We start from the raw sequence: 22,956 nt of genomic DNA, 5'->3' as shown, positions 1-22,956 counted from the left end.
ACCCCCCTGTACTTCTATTATACTATATTTGCAAAATAAATGTTTGGGAGTCTAAAATGTATATTTCCAATTGACACACTAAAGCTGAAAATATAAATAACCATCTTAAGACAAATGTTTTTGTGAAGCATCTTACGTGCCTAAGAATTTTGCTCAGTACTGTATTTTTAGCTGAAAGTTTCTTTTTAACTTCACTCTCCCAGAGTATAAAGTGCAGCATTAAAAAGAGGCTGCTTGACAATTCATTTTTTGCTGGTTTCACACAGTACACCGACCAGTACTGAGTACTGGTCGGCGCTGCACTGTCTATTGTCCTGTTCATTGTCAGTAATTTGTTGTACTGTCCTGTACTTTTTGCACATGTTTGCACATGCACTTCATATAGGTATATATAGGTAGTTTATATAGGTATTTTATTTCGTTGTGTAGTCTCATGTGGTCCTATGTTGGTCCTTTGTTGTTTTTATGTAGCACCATGGTCCTGGAGGAACGTTGTCTCGTTTTGCTGTGTACCGTACTAACTGTATATGGTTGAAACGACAATAAAAACCACTTGACTTGACTTGACTTGCTTAACGTCCACCCACACCTTCTCATCCATGCAAAGGTAAATGTGAAGAATTTTCACACAACTCTTTTCCATCAAAAGTATTCACCCACCTTTGATGTTTTTATAGTTTATTGTTTTTAAATATTGAATCAAAGTGAAATTAATTTGGATTTTTGACACTGATCAACAGAAAAAAACTTTCATATCAAATTCAAAACACATTTCTACCAGTTAGTCTAAATATATATATTAAAAAAAAAATGTAACACAAAATACTTTGTTGCATAAGTATTCATCCATTTCAAGTAAGTATTTAGTAGATGCACCTTTGGAATTACAGTCTGAAGCCTATGTGGATAGATCTCTATCAACATGGCACATCTGGACACTGCAGTTTTTCCAAATTCTTCTTTGCAAAACTACTCAAGCTATGTCAGGTTGTGTGGGGATTGTGAGTGCACAGTCTTTTTCGAGTCTATCCACATATTTTCAATTGGGTTGAGGTCTGATCTCTGACTTTGCCACTCCAGGACATAAACATTGTTGTTTTGAAACCTTTGTAGCTTTGGCTATATGCTTTGGATCATTGTCTTGCTGAGAAACATCCCCACAGCATGATGCTACCACCACCATGCTTCATGGTGGGGATGATGTATTTTTGATTATGTGCTGCGTTTGGTTCGCGCTAAACATAGCGTCCGGTTTGATGGCCAAAAAGCTCAATTTTGGTCTTATCAGACCATAGAATCTTCTTCCAGCTGACTTCAGAGTCAACCATATGCCTTCTGGCAAACTCTAGCCAAGATTTCATATGTTTTTTTGTTTTTCAAACTCCCATAAAGCTGTAACTGATGAAGAACCTGGGCAACAGTTCTTGCATGTTCTTGCATGCTTTTGTCTTCATCGTGTTGATTTCCCAAGATTTTGACTCACCAGCAAGTGAACCTTCCAGAGACAGGTGCATTTATACTAAAATCACTTAAAACACCTTGACTGTGCTCAAGTGACCTCCATTTAAAAAATTGAGCGAATACTAAAACCAGTTGTTTGCACAGTGATGATTTAGGTGAGTTTCATTACAGGGGATGAATACTTATGCAATAAATTATTTTGTGATTAATATTTGTGTAGGGCAGGTCCGGGCCGGAATGATGCATGCCTGGACCTCAATCAGCCTGATGAGGCGAGCGAGGGATAAAGGCGACCGGAGACAGCAGTTCGAGAGAGTGAAAGAGCCTGGCACAAGGAAGTCCATGGTGTCTGTGAAGCTGATGTGTTTATGAGTGTTCGTATCGGTGAAGTTAATGAGTTTGTGAAACTATGTAATAGTAAAGCTAATGAGTTTTTTGAAGCTGTAAGTGTTGATGTTGCCAATTAAAAATCTTACCTGTGCCAGGAGAAGCCTGTTTCCCTGTGTCCTCCTTTCATACTGCTGTGGACCCTTTTACATTGGTGCCGAAATCTGGGAGGGAGAAGGGATGCCTGTCGTAGAGTCCTCGAAACTGCCAACCACCCAGGGGAGCGCTGTCCACGAGGCAAGTGTGGACTGGACTCCCTGACTGCCTGGAGCTGCTGCCAGGGGTGGAGGAATGCCCTGCCATCTGCCAGAAATGCGGAGGGGGTCGAGGGAAGACCGCCGTCCGCAAGGGGAGGAGGAAAATGACTCCCCGACTACCTAGAGTGGTCGAGCCGCTTCTAGGGTTTGAGGAGTGTACCTACAGGCCGCCAGTAATGCGGAGGGGCGCTCTGTCCGCCGGGGGGTCAGAAGTTCGTCTCTGGTCCGACCGGGGAAGTGCGGCTGTTGTCCGATCGAGGACCAAGTGACGGCGCATCAGAGAACCAGTGAGTGAGTTTCTTTTTTCTCTCTCTCTATCGCTGTCGCTCCGTTTTGGCCTTTCCCTCGCCTGTTTTTTTTTTCCCCTCCTGTTTCCTCCCAGGTCGAAGAAGGCGGGGATGACCCGGAGGGGGGTATACGTCATACCGGGGGCTCACCGGCCTGAGGCAACGCAGGGAGGAGTGTTGGCGAGTGAGGGATAAAGGTGACCGGAGACGCAGTTCAAGAGAGAGAGTGAACTACAGGCAGCTGCCCTGTATGTGTTTGTTTGTTTGTTTTTGTTTTCAGTTTATCATTAAACATTATATAGACTGTGTAGCTGGTTCTTGCCTCCTCCTTTCCCTTATATGTTAAAATTTGCTATTCATTTAGACTAATTGGTAGAAATATGTTTTGACTTTGATATAAAAGGGTCTTTTTCTGTTGACCAGTGTCAAAAAAGCTAAATTTGGTTCACTATTATTCAATATTTCAAAAACAATAAAATTGTCACGGCTCTGGTGAGTTTGTCAGTTTGTTCTGCTTGTTTTGTTATTTCTCTCCCTCATGTTTTGCAGGCGTTGCCGGCATGCATGATCAATGTTTCAATGGGAACGCTGATCATGCAAATAATTAGTGCTCTAGCAGCACCTGGTTCTCCACTGATTCACTCCCTACTTAATCCCTTCTTGTGTTTAATATCTTTGCCTGTTGTTTGTTGTGAAGTTATTTACCTCACTCTCTGTGCCTAGCTGGTCCTATCTCGTGTATCTGTTTGGTCTCTGCCAACGTGTCGGGAGTGTGGTTACCTTCCAGTTTGTTGTACACTTATTCTCTGTGCTCACAAATGTTCAACAGAGGATTCCTTGTCTCTGCCCACATGTCGGGATAGTGGTTACCTTCCAGTCTGCAGTGCACTAGTTCTCTGCACCCACAACGCTTCAACTGAGGATTCCTCACGAATCCTCTCCTGACTACCATGATGCATACACTCACCGACAAACACAATCTTCACGGAATCCTCGCAGATCTGCCAACACCTATCTCCTGCTTACTGCAGCCGGTGCCGGGTTTTCCACTCTTCACCAGCCCAGTTTACAATTTATTGTCAATAAATCCTTTGAACTCTTCCTCTGCTCTTGGGTCTTTTTGTCTCACTCTCTGACAAAAATATAAAAACATCCAAGGGGTATGAATACTTTTATATTGACAAGATCTGTCAAGCTCCAAAAAGGACAAAAAAGGACCATACAAGTACCATAAAAGTACCCTATTACATCTTAGAATAGCTTAGTGTGAGGAACTGATCAAAGGTTTTGTTATTATATGCAAAAAATATCTGAACTACTAGTCAAGAGCAAAAGCATTTTGGCATCAATGATCTCAAACCATTGATTCAGTGAAGGCCAAGATCATTGAATTGCAGTCTGTTTCTAACACAAAGCTATCGTATGGCTTCACAGGGTTTGGAATATAGTACACACATCGTACAGAGTATTTTTATGGTGCTTTTATGGGTTTTTACATCCTTTTTGGAGCTTGACAGACCTGGTCACTTATTGTGTTAAGCTGTGTAAAGACAGCATACAAGTTTGGAACAACATAAGTTTGAGGAGGTAATGATAGATTTTTCATTTTTTGGCTGAACCAGGCTATTCCTTTAAGATTAGCATCAGTGATAGACCTCATTGTGCCATAGAGAAACACTGCGCTCCAGTGGCCAAGCGCCCTGATTTCAGCAGTCCCACAGACCCAAAATTATCTCATTCAGACCTCAGAATCTGTAGTCCAACAGTCCTAACATTCACATTTTATTTTTCATTAACAACAGACAAATATCCTGTAGCTAATATCTTTAGATCACAACCAGCACAGAAACAGAATCACAGCAGTATCTGCAGGGAATCACAAATCAGATTAACATTACAGCTAATGCCTAATCAGATATTTCAATGCAGCCGCAAACAAGATGGGGTTTCTTCCTTTCAAAATTTTGAATATTTCCACATAAATATGGCATCCTAAAATGGTTAGGAAATTCAAACATTTATCTAACATGAGATTTGTTTTCATTTCCCAGATAAAAAGAAAAAAAGAAAAGAAAAAACTTTCCTGGAGACATTCCCTGCCTCTTCCCCTCTCACACACACCAAGAGCTATAATTAAGCAGTCCAGAGAGAGATAGGCATGTTGTATCTGAAAATGTGCTGCGTAATAACAATACACCAACGCTTACAATCAGTATATATTTTAGACTACTTCAGTTTGTAAAGCTAGGAGCCTTCTTAAGCCTCAAACTTTATCAGAACACTGGTTGGAGCATGTCCTCACTATAACTGGGTAAAAAGAAGTTAACTGGCTGAAATTAAAGACCATAGGATATGAATTTATTGGACAAATTTTAATGCAGTGGAATAGAATAATCTTAATATTAGATTTTTGTAGTGGGGATTGAAATTGAAATGGACTGACTGGAAGATAACCTCTGACAATTGGTTAAAAACAAAAAATTTAATAAAAACAATTTGGACAATTGGACATTAGTTTAAAAGAAAATTGTCTAAATTGTCTAAGACGATCTCAAATCTTGGTGTCGTATATTAACTTAATATCCATCCATCCATCCATCCATCCATCGTCAACCGCTTATCCTGTGTACAGGGTCGCGGGGGGCTGGAGCCTCTTAATATAAAGATTTAAAATCTATTTGGTCTTCATTATGCTTTGGTTTGAGCTTTAGCTTTTAAAGGAATTTTCCAGGTCCAAGGAGAGTTAAGCTCAATCAGAAGCATTTGTGGCATAATATGTATTACCACAGAAAAGTATTTTGACTTTTCCCTACCTTTCTTAATAAAAGCAAAACGTGAGATTACAAAGAGGCACTTACAATGGAAGTGAATGGGGCCAATCCGTAAACATTAAAATACTCACTGTTTCACAAGTATAGCCACAAGACACAAACAATATGCATGTTAACATGATTTTAGTGTTATAAAATCACTTACTGACCTTTTCTGTGTGAAGTAATATCCAATTTTACAACTTTGTTGCAATGATGACTTAATGTTGTAAACTCGAAAACCCTAAAGCGGCCAAAAAACAAGGATTTCAACAACTTTAAAGCTCAAACAATACACAAGTTTTAACAGAAAATGTATGAAAGTGCTTTTATAGAATTATAAGCTTCACATGCCTTTAAACCCTTAAAAAATTGGCCCCATTTACTTCCATTGTAAGTGCCTCTCTATAACCTCAATTTTTGCTTTTTTAAAGAAAAGAAGGGATGATTCGAAAAAAATGTTGTGGTAATCAACATTATGCCACAAATGCTGTCGACTGAGCTTAACTTGTATTGCACCATTAATATTCCTTTAAAGTCTTAATAGTTCTGGCTTGTAGATGTACACAAATAAATGACCCAATAATCTTTTATTTTAAACAATCACAAAGATTAGTTTATTGAAGAGTGAAATGGTTAACAAAATGATTGGGCAACTTGAGCAGACCAGATACCCCCCCAACCACCACCACACACACACACACACACACACACACACACACACACACACACACACATTGGCCAGTTAGATTGTTTACCCTCGCAGGAAACAGGCACTTATTATAGCTCTTCAAAGCCTGTCAGACAACACTTCTATAAATGCCACTTTATCTGCTGGTCTAATAAATGGACAGAAATAGACAGAAAGTGAAAAATGGAAAGAAATATAATAAGAGGATGATACACTTCATAAGGAAGGACAGAAGATGACTAAAAAGCAGAAGTCCTTCTAAAGGAGCAGCTAAATGCTTTGTTAAGTGTAGAGAGGGTCATACATACAAAAAACATTAAACTAGGTACATTTCTTTTAGTACGGCACCAAACTACAAATATAAAACAGATGGTTATATGGACACACTGTTTGTGAGATCCAAATTGTCCTAATCCATAATGACTTCTGTCCCCCTCAGGTATGACCACAGGATATTTAGAATCTTTTCTGCCCTTAATTAATGTTTTGATATGTCAGCGACCTGATGAAGATCCAGGTGTGAGTGGCCACTGTTCTTTGTTTCCTTGCGCACAAAAAACATCTGGTTCTGGGGACACATCTGTTCTTATATGTCTACGTCAAACAAGTGCAAACTGAATTAAAAATTGTTCAAGATGCTGACTCAATTATAACTCCTAATACTCGTCAATACATGTAATAGTACACCCAAACAACACTATCTCTAGCACACCTTCCAGAAGTTTATTTAAATTCTATACAACTTGTTTGTTTTGTTTTTTTTATTTAGTATATTTTTATTTTGTTTTCATTCCATTGTATTTTGCAAGTACTGCAATTTTTGCATTGCACTTATTGGGGTAGGAACCAAAACAAATTATCCATAAGAGCTCTCCGACTTACTTGGCAAATAAACACATTAATAACAGTAAACTTAATAATATGCAATGTCACCAAATGAAGATCATCTGTATGTGTTCTTTACCTCCAGAACCTAACAGTCCTAAGGTCAGATGATCCAGTGAACGCAGTGAACTCTGGTGTTTTCCTGAGGCTGGACTCATATTAACAAGGGTCCATGGATAAAAGCTTGCAATAAACCAAATCAAAGCTGTCACATCCACACAAAAAAAAAGAAGAAGAAGGGAAGTGGAAAAAGGAGCCAATAGCCACTAATCCTGGAAATGAGAAACCTGCTCAGGCACAACAAGCCAGAAACAGGCTGAATAATTATCAATTCCACTTTGCTACTGGTGCTACAGCTTACTGCAGGAATTAATTACTCAACCACTGAAGCAGATACATAAACCTCTTTCCACACATACAACTAGTGCTGTGAGATATAACTATTTACATTTTCTTCAGCCTTTTGATTATTTATGTATCTATATCTCAATATTTATGTATTTGCTCTGAAACGGTATAAAATTATCATTTTTGTTTAGTTTGGTGGATTCAAAATATTTAATGCACACACAATAATTTAGATTTCAATAAAAAAAAAAAATAAATAAAAAAAAAATACATAAAAATGTAATTGAGTATTCTTTAACAAAATAAAATAAAAAATAAAAAAAATAAACATTTAAAGTTTTAATTTAATTTAGTTAAAAATTACACAATCCAATTTAATGGAATTTTTTATGAAATTAAAATGTGTAAATCTTCAAAATAGGCTAAAATACTTTTTTGAGTGCAAGAAAGAAATTACAGTAAAATTCTAGTTAAAAATAATCATTTTAATTTTCCACACTCGTTTTTAAATAAATGAACACACCAGGAAGAATTATATTTAATCATTTTTGTATGCATCAACAAGACATAGTAATAAACTTTTAATAAAATAAAAATAAATAAAATATTTACCAGCATATGTTTTTTTACTAAAAATGAGACATAACTTGAGACTTTAAAAATGTACACAGACTTTACTCGTAACATTTCAGAGTGATGGTGCAAACAAACAATTGAACAAGAGTTATTGATTCATTGAAATGGACAGTTTGCACTGATTCCAGTAACGTATCAGTAACACTCAGGTTGCATTCATTAACATGAACTACCAATGAGCAATTATTTTACTGCACTTCCTCATCTTGGTTCATTTTAATGTCACCATATACAAATAAAGTTTTACATTAAAAGTTGTAGCCCATACGTTAACATTAGTTAAGCCTTATAAATGCTCCACAGGCAAAGGATTTTGGTGGTGAGCAACCTTGTCTAAATGTAGAGGGGTTTTCAATTTGATATGGCATTTCATGCTACTCTTTCATGAAAGTCCTATCAGTATATTCATAACACTAATATGAAACCGTGACCTTTCAAAGCAGAAAATCATTAGTATCACCATCACAGGGTAAAATCCTATTTGTCACAACACAGAGTAAGTAGTGTGAATTATTGGAGAAGTCCTTTATTTACTGTTACCACTGATTAAAAAGTAAATAAATCTTGTAAGCTCCATGACTTCACAGAGTCAAAGCAAGCTTTATTTTTTCCAGGGCGTCAGAGTCTGCTGCAATTACAGAGATGCCATTAGATTAGAGGGTTTTCAGTTGTAATCAAGAATAACCTCAAACAACAAGCAAAAGAGCTCTCGTCCTGCGATTACTACCCCAACACAAGCCGATGCAGCCGACTATAAACTAATTTGCTTAATTTCTCAAGTAATTACACATAAAATAAACATTTGCACTATAACAAGATTTTTTGCCTGTGCAAACTAAAACTCACCACCACGATTATAGATTGCTATGAGGAGTGGTTACGAGCAAATTGCTATGCAGTTGCTAAGGTGTTCTGAGAGGTTGTTAGTTGCTAGGTGCTTGCTAGGGGATTCTGGGTGGTTGCTCAGTGACTTCAGTCAAAAGAGCCAACCTGCAAGTCTCTATGATATTCTGACACCTAGATATGGCTCAGGTCCGTCCTTCAAAGTAAGGCTATAGAAATTGTTGCGCCCGTCAGGTAAAAATTCTAACTGTTTCAAAAAGTAATAACACACCTCTCCTCAATAATCTGCACGGTAATAATAATTAATATCTGCAGTAAGGGATTTTGTAGCCAAGAGGAACTTTTCCAATGAATCCAATATAAATGGTATATGAATAAATAGCTACAATAAAAATGTGAAAGGAAAAAAAATATATCTGGAACAGCCATTCATATTTTCTTCTTGAAACTGTTCCATCTACTGTACCTAAGACCATGAAAAACCTGACATTCCCGTTAAAAGTGTCCAGAATATTACTGTCAATAATCTCATAATAACAATAGGCAGGACAGTGATATGCTATAACAGCCCTTTCTTACCTTTGCAGGATGTGTGATTTTTCCAGATTGTAATAAAACCTGAATATTTAGCCAGCTCGCTCTCAATCACTACGGTTATGAGGTTGAGGAAAATGGCATGTTCCATTTTATATTCCAATTGACTTCCAATCGCTAGTCTGGCTTGCTGGTCTTTGCTGGTCTTCCAGTCTTGTCAAACTGCTCTGATGGGTTTGGGGAACTTTTCAGCTAAGCAGGGAGACCAGCTAGGCCAGGCTGAGTCAGGATGTGAGACCAATTTAAACCAGCCAAGACCAGCACACCAGATTAGGCTGGTTTAAGCATTTTTTTTTTCAGCAGGGCCAGAAAAATAAGCTCAAATAATAGTGCACCGCTGAAGCAGAAGAATTATAGGACAAACATACATACTGTTTAAAGGTCACAGGCTACATAAATCAATATTTTGAATGTTTTCATAAATGCATGAGCTCACAATACAATGGCTGGTCTTGTTGCCATGGCACTTTGCATGTCTTCTTGAATTGAGTTCAAAAGGGTACTACAAAGTAATCCAACATGTCATTCACAACAAATGCGCAAATCGATGGAAATAACCCGATATGGCTGAGAGACTGGAGCAGAGAAAAAGCTTTTTAGACTCAAAGATGGATGAATGGATGGATGGATGAATGGATGGGAGTCCTGAATCTAATATGTATTATGGATATTACTGTTAATTTTGATTTTGAGTGATTTTGAGTGTAAAGCTCAACATTTTGCATGGCACTATTCTCATTATGGCACAGATCATCACCTAATGCTGTACCAAAATAAATACAATACCATCTGTAATTTCCTTATAAATGGAATAAAAAACAGGCATCAACACATGTGATTTAATTGAGTTCAGAAGAGAAGAAAGAACACTTTTATAATCCTAAATTTCTGTGAATTTCACTGGCATCAGCAAGCTGTGCAAACCTTAAAACTTGTGTTTGGCTTGCATGTCACAATCAGTGTTTACAACACTCTAATCAATCTTATATTTAGATTAAAGCATCTATACATGAGTTTCACAGCAGACTTTCATCATAGGCCTGTCTATTATGGGTAATGCATTGATAAATTATGCTTTCATGAATTTATGGAATTAATTTGCATCTGATCTCCATTAAGTCATCATTATACAGCAAAATGCTGAGCATACAAAAGCTTGTTTGACTCATTCAGTTTAGTAATAAAGATTCAAGAACAGATGTTTCCTGACAAATACTGCACAGAAAGAAATCAGTGAAGTTAATCACTCTAAACTATAAAACTATATGCAATGAAAAAGCAGGTTCACAAATCGTACAGGAACATAGGTTTGAAAGAGAGAGGCATTGCACTGTGAGAACAGATGGTAGATTTTAAGACCAGGCCCAAAGGAGGTATAAAAGCAACTGGTGACCTGCACAAAAAAAATGGTCTATTTCTACTTTGCAGTCACATTCTCTGTGGTATAATCACAGAAGGCATCTGAAATGGAACTAAACTCTGCTGAACTATTCTGATACCAACATATTAGTAAGCCATCTCAGAGCACAGGAAGGTGAGATAAGACTGAATTATTTCACCGATAAGACGTGAAGCGCTAAGACCGGCCTTTGGGGAAAAAACTGCATTGAATTTCTTTATAATGGTGTGTGTGTCTTCATCTGTCTTTGCAAGCAGATTGCCCCCAATCCATATCCATTTAAGCCCATAAAACATGCACAGTAAATACCCATTCTACAGAAATATATATGTGTGTTGTAATCAGTAGAAGATATATTCAAAGAACATATATATTTTGGGAATGTTCTGGGTTCAATACAAATTAAGATCAGTCAACAGTATTTGTGGCTATACTTTTAAAACAGGGTGTATTTTGATGAACTGGCCCAGTTCATCATCCCATTAAAAGTGCCTTGCTGCGGCAACAGTTTTTGATTTATGTTTTTGGTTTCATCCCTGTTTCTGTTTTTGGTTTCATCCCTGGTTTATGAACAGTTTTCATAAACCAGGGATGAAACTAAATAATATTTTGTGGTAATCAAAATTATGCCAAAAATTATCTTAAATTGAATTGAACCCAGAATATTTATTTAGGATTGGCGGTTAGTGGTCACACTTTTTACTCCAGTGCACATTTCTTGTTTTTTTGTGATTTATGTCTATTTTAAAATACATAAAATAAACAAGTTCATCAATAATTAATGACAACCCTGCACCAGCCAAACACACATCTCTCTCTCTCTCTCTATTATAAAAGCAGACAGTAATGGTTTGTTTGTTTGTTGACATGTGGCTGCTGAACACATGCTGTTTTTGGGGAGGAACCCGTTAACCGACTCCTTTATGTTTCCGCCCGTAGTCATTAGTGCTCATTACAAATAAACAGACTTCCATGAAACAGGGGCAAGTACCAATTACCCTCATCTTTGATGTTGTCCTAAATTTCCTTTAAAATGCCCCTCTTGATTTCTCAAATAAACAATCCCAAATGATTCGATTTTGAAGCGAGCGGTTCAACTTCCCCTCTATGCTCCAAGCAAAGATATGTTTCTGCAACAAACTGTATGATATCATATCATGTATGTTGTTTATTGGAGAAAAAACTTCCAAATATTATTCCAAATAATCATGATATTATATTATAAAAAATCATGTAAAGTAGTCTTCTTTTAAACTGTATTTTGTAAATCATTTCAGTCTTGGGCATGCTGTATTTTTTTAAATACTATACTTTATTTAGAAAATATAAATAAAGCAGGAAATAAAATAAAAGACATTATAAATCTTTTATAATTATAATTTTATAATTATATTCTGGCATCCAGAGAAGCATGTAATTCAGTCTAAAATGTCTTTCGCTGCCCCACTGTGCTTTGAAATGCTTAGAAATGAATATGAATATCGACAAAAACCATGGCTTTACAGTTGAGCAAAACTGCAGCAGAGATTTCAGCGTGACTCTTGCCTACTGTAATTGAAAATGAGCAGCTCAATAGCAGAGCAGTCGTGCACTACATACTGTTTGTTTTGGCTTTCACCAAAGTCGAGAGATATTAAAGGTGAAATTGTCTTGACATTCTGTGGAAGGATTTGACATGCTGCAGGAGTGACATTGGCAACTATCCTTTAATTATTTTGCATTGGAAGCCCAATGACAACATGGGAGCATGCATGAATCTTTTAGTAAAGTTATACATCATACGGTCTCTGCTCTATTCCATAGAAATCGATTTCATAGCAACTAAACCATAATAACCTTTACAGTGCATAGCAGTTAACAGAGGTGCTAATGCATGCAACACAGATTCGAATCTAGCTCATGACATTCCCCGATCACATTCCAATCTCTTATCATCTCATTACAACACCATGAATAAAAAACTATACAACACTTATGTTTATCATACTATAAAATATGAAAATATGTATTGTGGTTTAACACAAAATAAAATATGATGTTATATTATATTATATATTTACTTTATAAATGACAACATACATAAACTCTAAATATATATATATATATATATATAAAAATATATATTAAATTATACATTTCTTTCACAAACATAAAACATTTCCAATTTTTTAAGGGGTATATTATATATTTTTTATTTATTATTTAGTAAATACAATACTGTCAAAAAAGTGGAAACACTTGATTTAAATGTATCACACAGTAAAGACATTTATAATGTCAAAAACAGCCATTTCTATTTAAATAAATGGTGTACTCTTATAAACAACATAATAATAACTAAAATTAGCAGAAGTTCAGGTAAAGTTCATTCCATGCTTTCTGCAGCACTTCCCAAAAATGCAGCTGGCTTATAGGGTACTTCTCTTTTATTTTCAGCCCAGCTTTTCTAACAAAAGCTCAACACCTCACACTTTGATTTATCCATCCACAATACTTCTTATTCCTAACCATTTACCACTCAATGTTTTAAGTTCTTTGCACAATCTACCCTTTTCTTCTTATATTGCATTTTCAGATGTGTTTTCTTTAAAGTCTGCCTAAATCCCTGTGTTTTCTCTTCACTGTTGAAATGAAACTGGTGTTTGTATGTACTGGTTACTGAAGCTGCCAGTTTAGGACCTGAGAGGGGTGTACTTTTCTTCTTGTTGTTGTGCCTCTGGGCCATATTCTCCCTCTCTGTACTGGTCAGATCCAGTTTGTTTTCTCCTTTCAAGACAGCAGTGCATGGATTTGCCTTCATCTCTCAAAAGAACAATACATGACTAATGATTTTCTAAACAGATTTGTTTCTTTTTGCCCATTTGTATTTGACCCTTTTGCAGGGGTAAAGTGACTTCCTCAATACTTGCACTTTTCGCAATGACCAAAAGACACTGTATTGCGATTTCCATACTTCAATAATTAGCACAACCATTTCAACTGTTTAACAAAAAGAAATGTTTATCTTGGGTACAAAGTTAGCACATTAGAATTATTTCTTGAGGATTATGTGACACATTATTTTCTTAGTAGATTGGAGTAAAAATACAGAAAATGGGGCTTTGAAATCACGGGTAAAAATTTTATTTTAAACCTGATGTAACTTTTTCTGTGTTAAAATACTTTCTTCTATCTAAGCTTAATACATGGAGAGAACTATAAGAAAAACATTAAGTGGTTAATTTTAAAACCATAAACACTGTGTCTCTGTAGAGCTATAACAATTCCTGGGTTTGTTTTGAGTGACCCGTTTAGACCCACCCAAACAACATTACTCAACCAATGGCATTTGTTTGAGGTGGGACTATCTCTTTGTTTAGAGAAAGGCAAAAGAAGGGTGTATTCAGAAATCTGTTTTGAAAACATTGTTTATTCTTGCAATTCCACATGGTGACGCTAGTATAATTTTACATCAGCTTAAAAAAATAAAAAATATGGGCATTCATCAATAATTTGGTATTCGAATATTTAAATAAAAAATCAAATACTAGAATATTCTATTATTTAAATGAAGGTAATTAATGAGAAAGAGACATTGTGAAATGTTTTTTTTAATAATTAAGGTTGCGTGACCTTAAAAAAAACAAGCTTCTAATTATATCCAAAACAAGCTTATAATATGTCATGTGGTTTTTGTTGCTGAAAACATTTAAACAATCAATGTGTGAAAACAAAAAAGTATAGAATGAAAGCATTTAACCATTATAAGTTTTATGCAAAGCGAAGAAAAAGAAACCACTAATAATGTAGACTGATGCAATTAATGTACAGGACAAATATAAACACTTGGCATATAATAGTTATGCTTATATTGTATCTCATTCAGAGAAACAAGCATATCCACATGCTCAGTAAACTATACCCATTTATACACACCAGTTTAAATGATGGGATGTCCCTTACCTCTGCGTTTACATTGGGGGATTACCAAAGATTTACGTATCACACAATTCTGCTGCAGGTCACAACAGAAAGAAAACAAACACAGAAGCAACTGTGGAATATCTATAAATAATGCTAAACAATGGAAATTAAAATAGCAAATTCTTTCTCAGATGACATGTTTGTATTTTACAGAAGTATCGTGGGGATTACGTTGCTACAGGGACGCTGCTTTCTAACGAGCTGCACATATACGAGAGTAAAGAGTATACCGCTTATACAGTGCATTGAAATAGGAACCCAGTAAGGCACATTCTCACAATAACCCACATTTTGGTGTCCATCTAAATATACAGACAGAACCGTTTGCTCATCAAATGTGACGGTGTCAACAGCGCCACCCAGTGCATTCGGTTATAACTGCGAGTTTTAGTTTTAGTTTGTGTGTTCAGGATTCAACATGAATCTCACTGTATATATGGGCAAGCGTAAGGATCTGATCGACTTTGACAAGGACCAAATTGTGATGGCTAGACGACTAGGTCAGAGCATCTCCAAAACGGCAGGTCTAGTGGGGTGTTCCCGGTATGCAGTGGTTAGTACCTACCTTAAGTGGTCCAAGGAAGGACAATGGTTGAATCGGTGACAGGGTCATGGGCACCTCAGGCGCATTGATGCACGTGGGGAGCAAAGGCTAGCCCGTCTGGTCCGATCCCACAGAAGAGCTACTGTAGCACAAATTGCTGAAAAACGTAATGCTGGCCATGATAGAAAGATGTCAGAATACACAGTGCATCGCAGCTTGCTGCATATGGGGCTGCATAGCTGCAGACTGGTCAGAGTGTCCATGCTGACCCCTGTCCACCGGCAAAAGCACCTACAAGTGAGCATCAGAACTGGACCATGGAGCAATTGAAGAAGGTGGCCTGATCTGATGAACCACATTTTCTTTTAGATCATGTGGATGGCTGGGTGCGTATGAGTTGTTTTCCTGGGGAATAGATGGCAAGAGGATGCACTATGGGAAGAAGGCAGGCCGGTGAATGGAGTGTGATGCTCTGGACAATGTTCTGCTGAGAAACCTTGGGTACTGGCATTCATGTGGATGTTACTTTGACACATACCATCTACCTAAAGATTGTTGCAGACCATGTACACCCCTCCTTGGCAACGGTATTCCCTAATGGCAGTGGCCTCTTTCATCAGGATAATGCTCCTGCCACACTACAAAAATTGTTCAGAAATGGTTTGAGGAACATGACAAAGAGTTCAAGGTGTTGACTTGGCCTCCAAATTCCCCAGATCTCAATCTGATTGAGCATCTATGGGATGTGCTGGACCAACAAGTCAGATCCATGGAGGCCCCACCTCGCAATTTACAGGACTTAAAGAATCTGCTGCTAACGTCTTGGTCCCAGATACCACAGGACACCTTCAGAGGTCTTGTGGAGTCCATACCTCGAAAAGTCAGAGCTGATTTGGTGGCATGAGGGGCACCTACATTATATTAGGCAGGTGGTTTTAATTTTGTGGCTGATCGGTGTATATAACAAGAGAGAAATAATCAAGATGGTTTGTTTGGGTTTTTCTTGTTCTTTATATTCAGATATACAGTGCAACCTCTATGCTGCACTGAAGGTGGAAAAGCAGGAGGTTTAAATGTCCTGTCACACCTCATAAAGACCTGTCAAGTTCTGGAAAATTTCATAAAGTTCATTGCTGCACCTGTCCATCAAGTCACTGGACCACTTTGGTAGTGCTTAAGTAACTTAACTTGTTTTGAGCTTTTATCTTTTTTTATTAGACATAGACATTTTAGAGAGAGACCGTTCACTGAGGAGAGAATGTGATTATGTAACATCTCAGGCCAGACTCTAACCTGCTTAATCCACATGAGTACCATGGCTCAGTATATCAGGAGCACATGTCCTAACCAGTAATACCATGGTATTTGGAGATGTACATTAGACATACCATTGTATTCTTTGAAGTACCTCGGAGTACATTGTAAGTACCATGGAGAATTTAAACCACCATGTTAACATCTGATTCCATAACTGCACCAAAATGTACAGTACTTTTTGAAAGGGCAACAGTGATCATTGAAACATATTGTAAAATAAATCCCTTAAGGTCTGTGATAGCACAAGCATCTTTCTATATTTTGAGGTCATTACAGAAGGATCATTAAAATACAGCGCTCTTCTGAGCGGATTATTAACGTTCAGTTTCCATGGCATTTGTTTTCATCCACGGCGTTCTCTAGGGTGAGTCCACGCAGACTGCTCTCTGTTGACGAGCCAGGTATCAGCAGGACTAAAGCTCTAATCCCTGGCTAGAAATGATGGTCCTCCGAGCCTTTTTGTCTTCTTTTTTCTCCCTATTTTGCTCCCTCTCAAGTGGAAAGATCACTCTGAAAAGCATTGAACACAAGACAGGAAAATGATATACAGGAAATATGATGAGCGGCTGCCCCGGCCAGCCAAACGGCAAAAAGCAGATGGTGATTAATTTCTCGGCAGGGAATAGATGAATAAGTGAAAGCAGAAGGACAGACAGAGGGAGGGAGAACTTGGGGGACTGCATTGGAGGTGCCTCTAATTCCAGAACACAACACTAAAAATAAGAGCATGTGATTATTTAATTATTTAATAAATGAATTAGGTCTGAATAAATTACCTGTGAGAAATATTCTATGTTCTGTGACAGACACTTTGGAGTCAAATCGCACAGTCTGACAGATCTCAGCAGAAATAACAGGGAATGATGGCTTTATCTACTGCAGACAGGCATGTCATCTTTTAGACAATCATTTGTATGCTTGTGGAATGTTGTCAGCACTAGTGTGTCGTGTGCATGTGTGCATGCGTGCGTGTGTGCACGTGTAGCACAGTAATATGTTTACAAGCATGCAACATAAAAACTTTATAAAAACAAGTATGTTAATGTACAAAAACAAAAATGTAATATTCATGTAAATTGATTCAAGTAAATGTTTTAATGCCAGCAGAACTTTAATCAAATAAGTTATGTTTCTTGGGTACACAGAAAAGCAGGGACAAAAGTATGTTCAAGTTCGTTATTACTAATTTGATAATTAGTAAATAATTTAGTGTAGTGGTAAAGCAACTTGCAGAATGCTTTACATGGAAAGACCTGGAATAACCTAAAATTATGTTCATGTCCAAGGGCAGGATTTTAACCAGTCATCTTTAATTAGTAAGCTACACCATCCACAATCTAGGCAGAAGCTCTACGAACCCTTGTTTTAAAAATGAATGGATAAAAATATTAAATGCCATGAATCAATATGTACAAAATGACTATTTTCACCCATATTATTTTGGAGCAAAAGTACATTAAAAAAAATGTGACAAAGGTGCACCTTATGCATTTTATGCCAATGAGTCCAAACATTGGGGGAAAAAAAATTTTTTTGCCAAGGTTGAAGTGCCAAGATATATCTATCTACCTATATCTCTGGATGGAAGGAAGGATTGACAGATAGACAGACGGATGATAGAACAATAGACAGAATGCTGGATGGACAGACGGACGGACAGATAGATAGATAGATAGATAGATGGATGGATGGATGGATGGATGGATGGATGGATGGATGGATGATGACTTTAGTTTTGTAAGAGTGTGACACAAAAATCAGAAAGTTTCACCCTTTTAGGTAGTTGCTTTCATGGAAACTAGTTTGCTACACACTTTATCCACAAACTTAATTTGCCAGTGAAAAGAGGTCTAAATTTTATTCACTGTCTGCTAAGCTCTACAGCGTGATTGATTTTCTCCATGCACACAATCTCTGAGCATTTGCAGGCATTGAGAGTTTCTGCAGATTTTAATAAACTGTCAGAGACGATCAGGCTGCAGAGAAAGCATGAAAATCTGGTGTGAATTAAACGTAGCACATTTGCTAGAAACTTCAATCTCATTACAATGTCATCCTATGCTTTCTGCTTGGTAAGAGAGAAAATTGCTCCACTGAAAATACAGCATGTTTCTGAAATGAATAGCAATGATGACAACAAACAAGCCCAGACCCCTGTATTAGGAGAAGAAAGTGGCAATTTATACACTTATTTTTAGATTATGTTTTGCATGTTTAGATGAAAATCGAATTTTAAGTGTATTAAGAAGCAAATTAAACTGGTTTAAACATTTCATTCATTTAACATAAAAGCAATCAACAATTTGCTATTGACTTGTATACAACACATCTGGAGCAGATTTAATTGTCTGTTTGGTCAGAGTCAGTGTAATGTGAGTAAACTGGAAAATTAGTTCAGACTCAGAGGTATTTGGTTTTTGTGAGCTTCACTGACCATATCTCCATCCTCTAGGCTATGTTACACAATAAAGATGTGGTGCACTCATCTGTGTGCCCTAATAGAGGAATGATATACAGTAAACATCACACAAACTGCATAATACTGGGTACAATTTACATTACAACTGCTTTGAGCCAGAATGCATGGTATTAAAAGTAATGCTACAATCGGATACTGCCTCTATCTGACATTACAAAATGAACATACAACTGAAACAGCTTTGTCCATATAATGTCAAATCCTCCTGCAAAACAAAGAGGGAATTCAAAACTCACTGTGTTAAAAGGAAATGAACATAAAAAAGGCTATGTGCTTCAAAACAAACTCTCAAGCCATCAACAAAATAACTTAATTATCTATTCTTAGGTATGTAACCATAGCACTCTAGAGTCAGTCACACTTCATTAGATGCTCAACAATTATTGCAGTCCATTTAAAATAAGAGGAAAACCAACAGCTCCACCTATTGGCCACAGTCAAATGTGTCATGTATTCCTTAGATTTAGCACTTGGTCTTGCACTACAGGCTTGCTGTTAACTCACGAGCAAACATATTGAAGATATGAAAGAATTACAATAGTACAAACAACTAAATACCGTACGCAAAGCCGTAAAAAAGCTGTGCATGGATATATCAATTATTTGCCCTTTTTTAAATTGAGCATAAAATACGGTCTTCTTACCTCTTGAGACATTGTTGGCAGGTAGTTTTCAAGAAACCCTTGGCTATGCAGAATGCATAAGGCTCAAATGAATGGAATTAAATTCACGAAGAGCACGCAAACCATTACCATTACCCCCACAGACAAATCTCTCTATATTCACATCCATCATATCACTCGGACTGGAGAGTCCATGTGTAAAAATACACATCAATATGACTGGCCTGTTTGTATTCATGACACCCAACTTCCGCACTTACTGTGCAGTTCATCAAACGTTCAACTTTTATTTTTCCCACTAGACCTACCCCTGTTTGAGCATTTTAAACTTTAAAAAGTACTACTTAACGTTCGTCTGATTCGTGTTATGCGTTTTGGGTGCAGATACTAAACTGTATTTATTCTACATTTAATAAGATGATGTAGGCTACTAATGTCAGTCACTGCTAAAAACATCTTTGCAACATTTATGAAAAATAAATAAATAAATAATAATAAAAAAATATATATATATATATATATATATATATATATATATATATATATATATATATATATATATATATATATATATATACACACGATTAAATATGACCATAAAATATAATACAATTATGAAAATAATATGAAAAGGCATGTGATTCTCCACAACAAAACCTAAACATAACCATTATAAAAAGTTATTACTAAGTTGTCAGACAAATCTCCCTGCAAACGTTCTATAAATGTTAGTTTTTGATTTTATATACACTGGCGGCCAAAGGTTTGGAATAATGTACAGGTTTTGCTCTTATGGAAAGAATTTGGTACTTTTATTCACCCAAGTGTTATTCAACTGATCACAATGTATAATCAGGACTTTAATAACATGAAAAATTACTATTACAATTTGAAAAAATGAAACTACTTCAAAGAGTTCTCTTAAAAAAAATCCTCCACAAGGGCCTGGGTAGCTCAGTGGGTAAAGAGGCTGACTACCATCCCTGGAGTCGTAAATTCGAATCCAGTGCATGCTGAGTGACTCCAGCCAGGTCTCCTAAGCAACCAAATTGGCCCAGTTGTCATATGTGGTCGCTATAATGTGGTTCGCTCTCGGTGGGGCATGTGGTGAGTTACATTTATGCATTTGGCAGACGATTTTATCCAAAGCGACTTACAGTGCACTTATTACAGGGACAATCGCCCGGAGCAACCTGGAGTAAAGTGCCTTGCTCAAGGACACAATGGTGGTGGTTGTGGAGATTGAACTGGCAACCTTCTGATTACCAGTTACATACTTTTGCCCACTACACCACCACCACTCCGATGGTGTTGTGCGTGAATGCTGTGGAGAATAGCGTGAAGCCTCCACACGCTCTATATCTCCGCTGTAACACGTGCAACAAGCCATGTGATAAGATGTGTTTAATGACGGTCTCAAACATGGAGGCAACTGAGATTTGTCCTCTGCCAACTGAATTGGGCATTCCAAACTGGGGAGAAAAAGGGAAGAAAAAATCCTCCGTGTACAGCAATGACAGCTTTGAAGATCCTTGGCATTGTAGCTGTCAGTTTTTCCAGATATTCTGGTGACATTTCACCCCACACTTCCTGTAGCACTTGCCATAGATGTGGTTGCCTTCTCACGCACATCACAGTCTAGCTGATCCCACAAAAGCTCAATGGGGTTAAGATCCATAACACTCTTTTCCAATTATCTGTTGTCCAATGTCTGTTTCTTTGCCCACTCTAACCTTTTCTTTCTTTTTTCTGTTTCAAAAGTGGCTTTTTCTTTGTAATTCTTCCCATAAGGCTGCACCCCTGAGTCTTCTCTTTACTGTTGTACATGAATCTGGTGTTGAGCGGGTAGAATTCAATGAAGCTGTCAGCTGAGGACATGTGAGGTGTCTATTTCTCAAACTAGAGACTCTGATGTACTTATCCTCTTGTTTAGCCTTACACAACTCTTTCTGTCCTTGTTAGAGCCAGTTGTCCTTTGTATTTGAAGACTGTAGTGTACATCTTTGTATGAAATCTTCAGGTTTTTGACAATTTCAAGCATTGTATATCCTTCATTACTCAAAACAATGATTGACTGATGAGTTTCTAGAGAAAGCTGTTTCTTTTTTGTCATTTTTGAACTAATATTGACTAATACTGTGGAAACTCAAAAAACAAACACAAAGACAATGTTAAGCTTAATTTAACAAACCAGATAGCTTTCAACTGTGTTTGATATAATGGCAAGTGGTTTTCTAGTACCAAATTAGCTATTTATCATGATTACTCAAGGACAGGGCTGCCAACTCTCATGCAATAGACACTTTTCTCAAGCTTTCACGTAGAGCTGGGCGATAAAACAATATCGATATTTATCATGATAAAGAAAATCCACGATAAGCTTTTGAGGAATTTTCTATATTTACTGCATGACGCTAAAACACAAGCAGTTCGGCTTTCTGCATTTCCACTGGAAGGCGCTCAAGGGCTTGCACCGCACCGCTGCCAATCCTACGATCCACCTTGCGAGCATGATGCTCGGCTTTCATAGGAATTAATTGAAAACGCTCTCAGCTTCGCTCACAACGAGCCAGTGGTAATGAAGGGTTAGACTGCATGAACTAATGCTAGCTGCCTTGCTAACAATTAGGTTACGTCGGACACCGGATTGATTCCATCCGCACAGCAAGACTTCATGACAACGGCTGAGCCCTCTCATCGTCTCTAGTGAAGAGCCCGACAGAACAACAGTGATGTGGACAACAGCGCTGATCTTTCTGTGCCGTAATCTTGAATATTGTTCTCTGGCACCAAACATGCATCATTTCTGCCCTGTCCCGCTCCGCACGCGTTGCTTCTTTTCCCTGCATGTGTGTATACATGAAGCGCCGCATGAGTTAACGTGGTTTCAAAGCACCTTTTAGACCCTAACGTTTTTCCCTTTTAAATGAATCTTTATTAATCAGCATGTTACGAGCCTTTAATAATAAACAAGTAGAATAAACAAATCGATTTCTGTTCAAATTTTGTGAAAATTAATTAGATGTCTGGAATGGGTAATGAAAGATTTTACTAGTTGGTAGACTAGTCTCTCACTTTAATGAAAATATACAAATTTTTTTTTAATTTTTCTACATTTTCTCTCGGGACACCCCTGAACCCACATTCAGCATCATTCCAAAGTTAAGGGCTTCTATGCCCCATACTTGGTATCTGAATCTAAAGAAATATAAAACAATATTTCATTTTAATGTAAAAATATTCCAGCAAATACTGGACTGCTGTCACTATGCTTCAGAACAAACAGATGATCTTTTAACATTCATTTTCAATTGATAAACGGTAAAAGATGGTAAAATTGGTAAAAGATCCCACAGACCCCACTGCTTTGTCCGTCTCTGGACCCCCTGTGCAGTTTTGTAGAGAATATTTTGACTGTTTAGAATTTTTTCT

At 37.1% G+C, this 22,956-nt stretch overlaps 1 pseudogene; it reads right to left on the bottom strand.

Moving 5' to 3' along the window:
- LOC127656775 (histone-lysine N-methyltransferase SMYD3-like) overlaps positions 1–19,696 on the bottom strand; it is a 226,002-nt pseudogene extending 206,306 nt beyond the window's left edge.
- Positions 19,697–22,956: the final 3,260 nt, after the last annotated feature.

This window comes from Xyrauchen texanus, chromosome 16 (assembly GCF_025860055.1).
Source record: "Xyrauchen texanus isolate HMW12.3.18 chromosome 16, RBS_HiC_50CHRs, whole genome shotgun sequence".
In the NCBI taxonomy this organism is placed as follows: domain Eukaryota; kingdom Metazoa; phylum Chordata; class Actinopteri; order Cypriniformes; family Catostomidae; genus Xyrauchen; species Xyrauchen texanus.
This window is presented reverse-complemented; position numbering and strand designations above follow the sequence as displayed.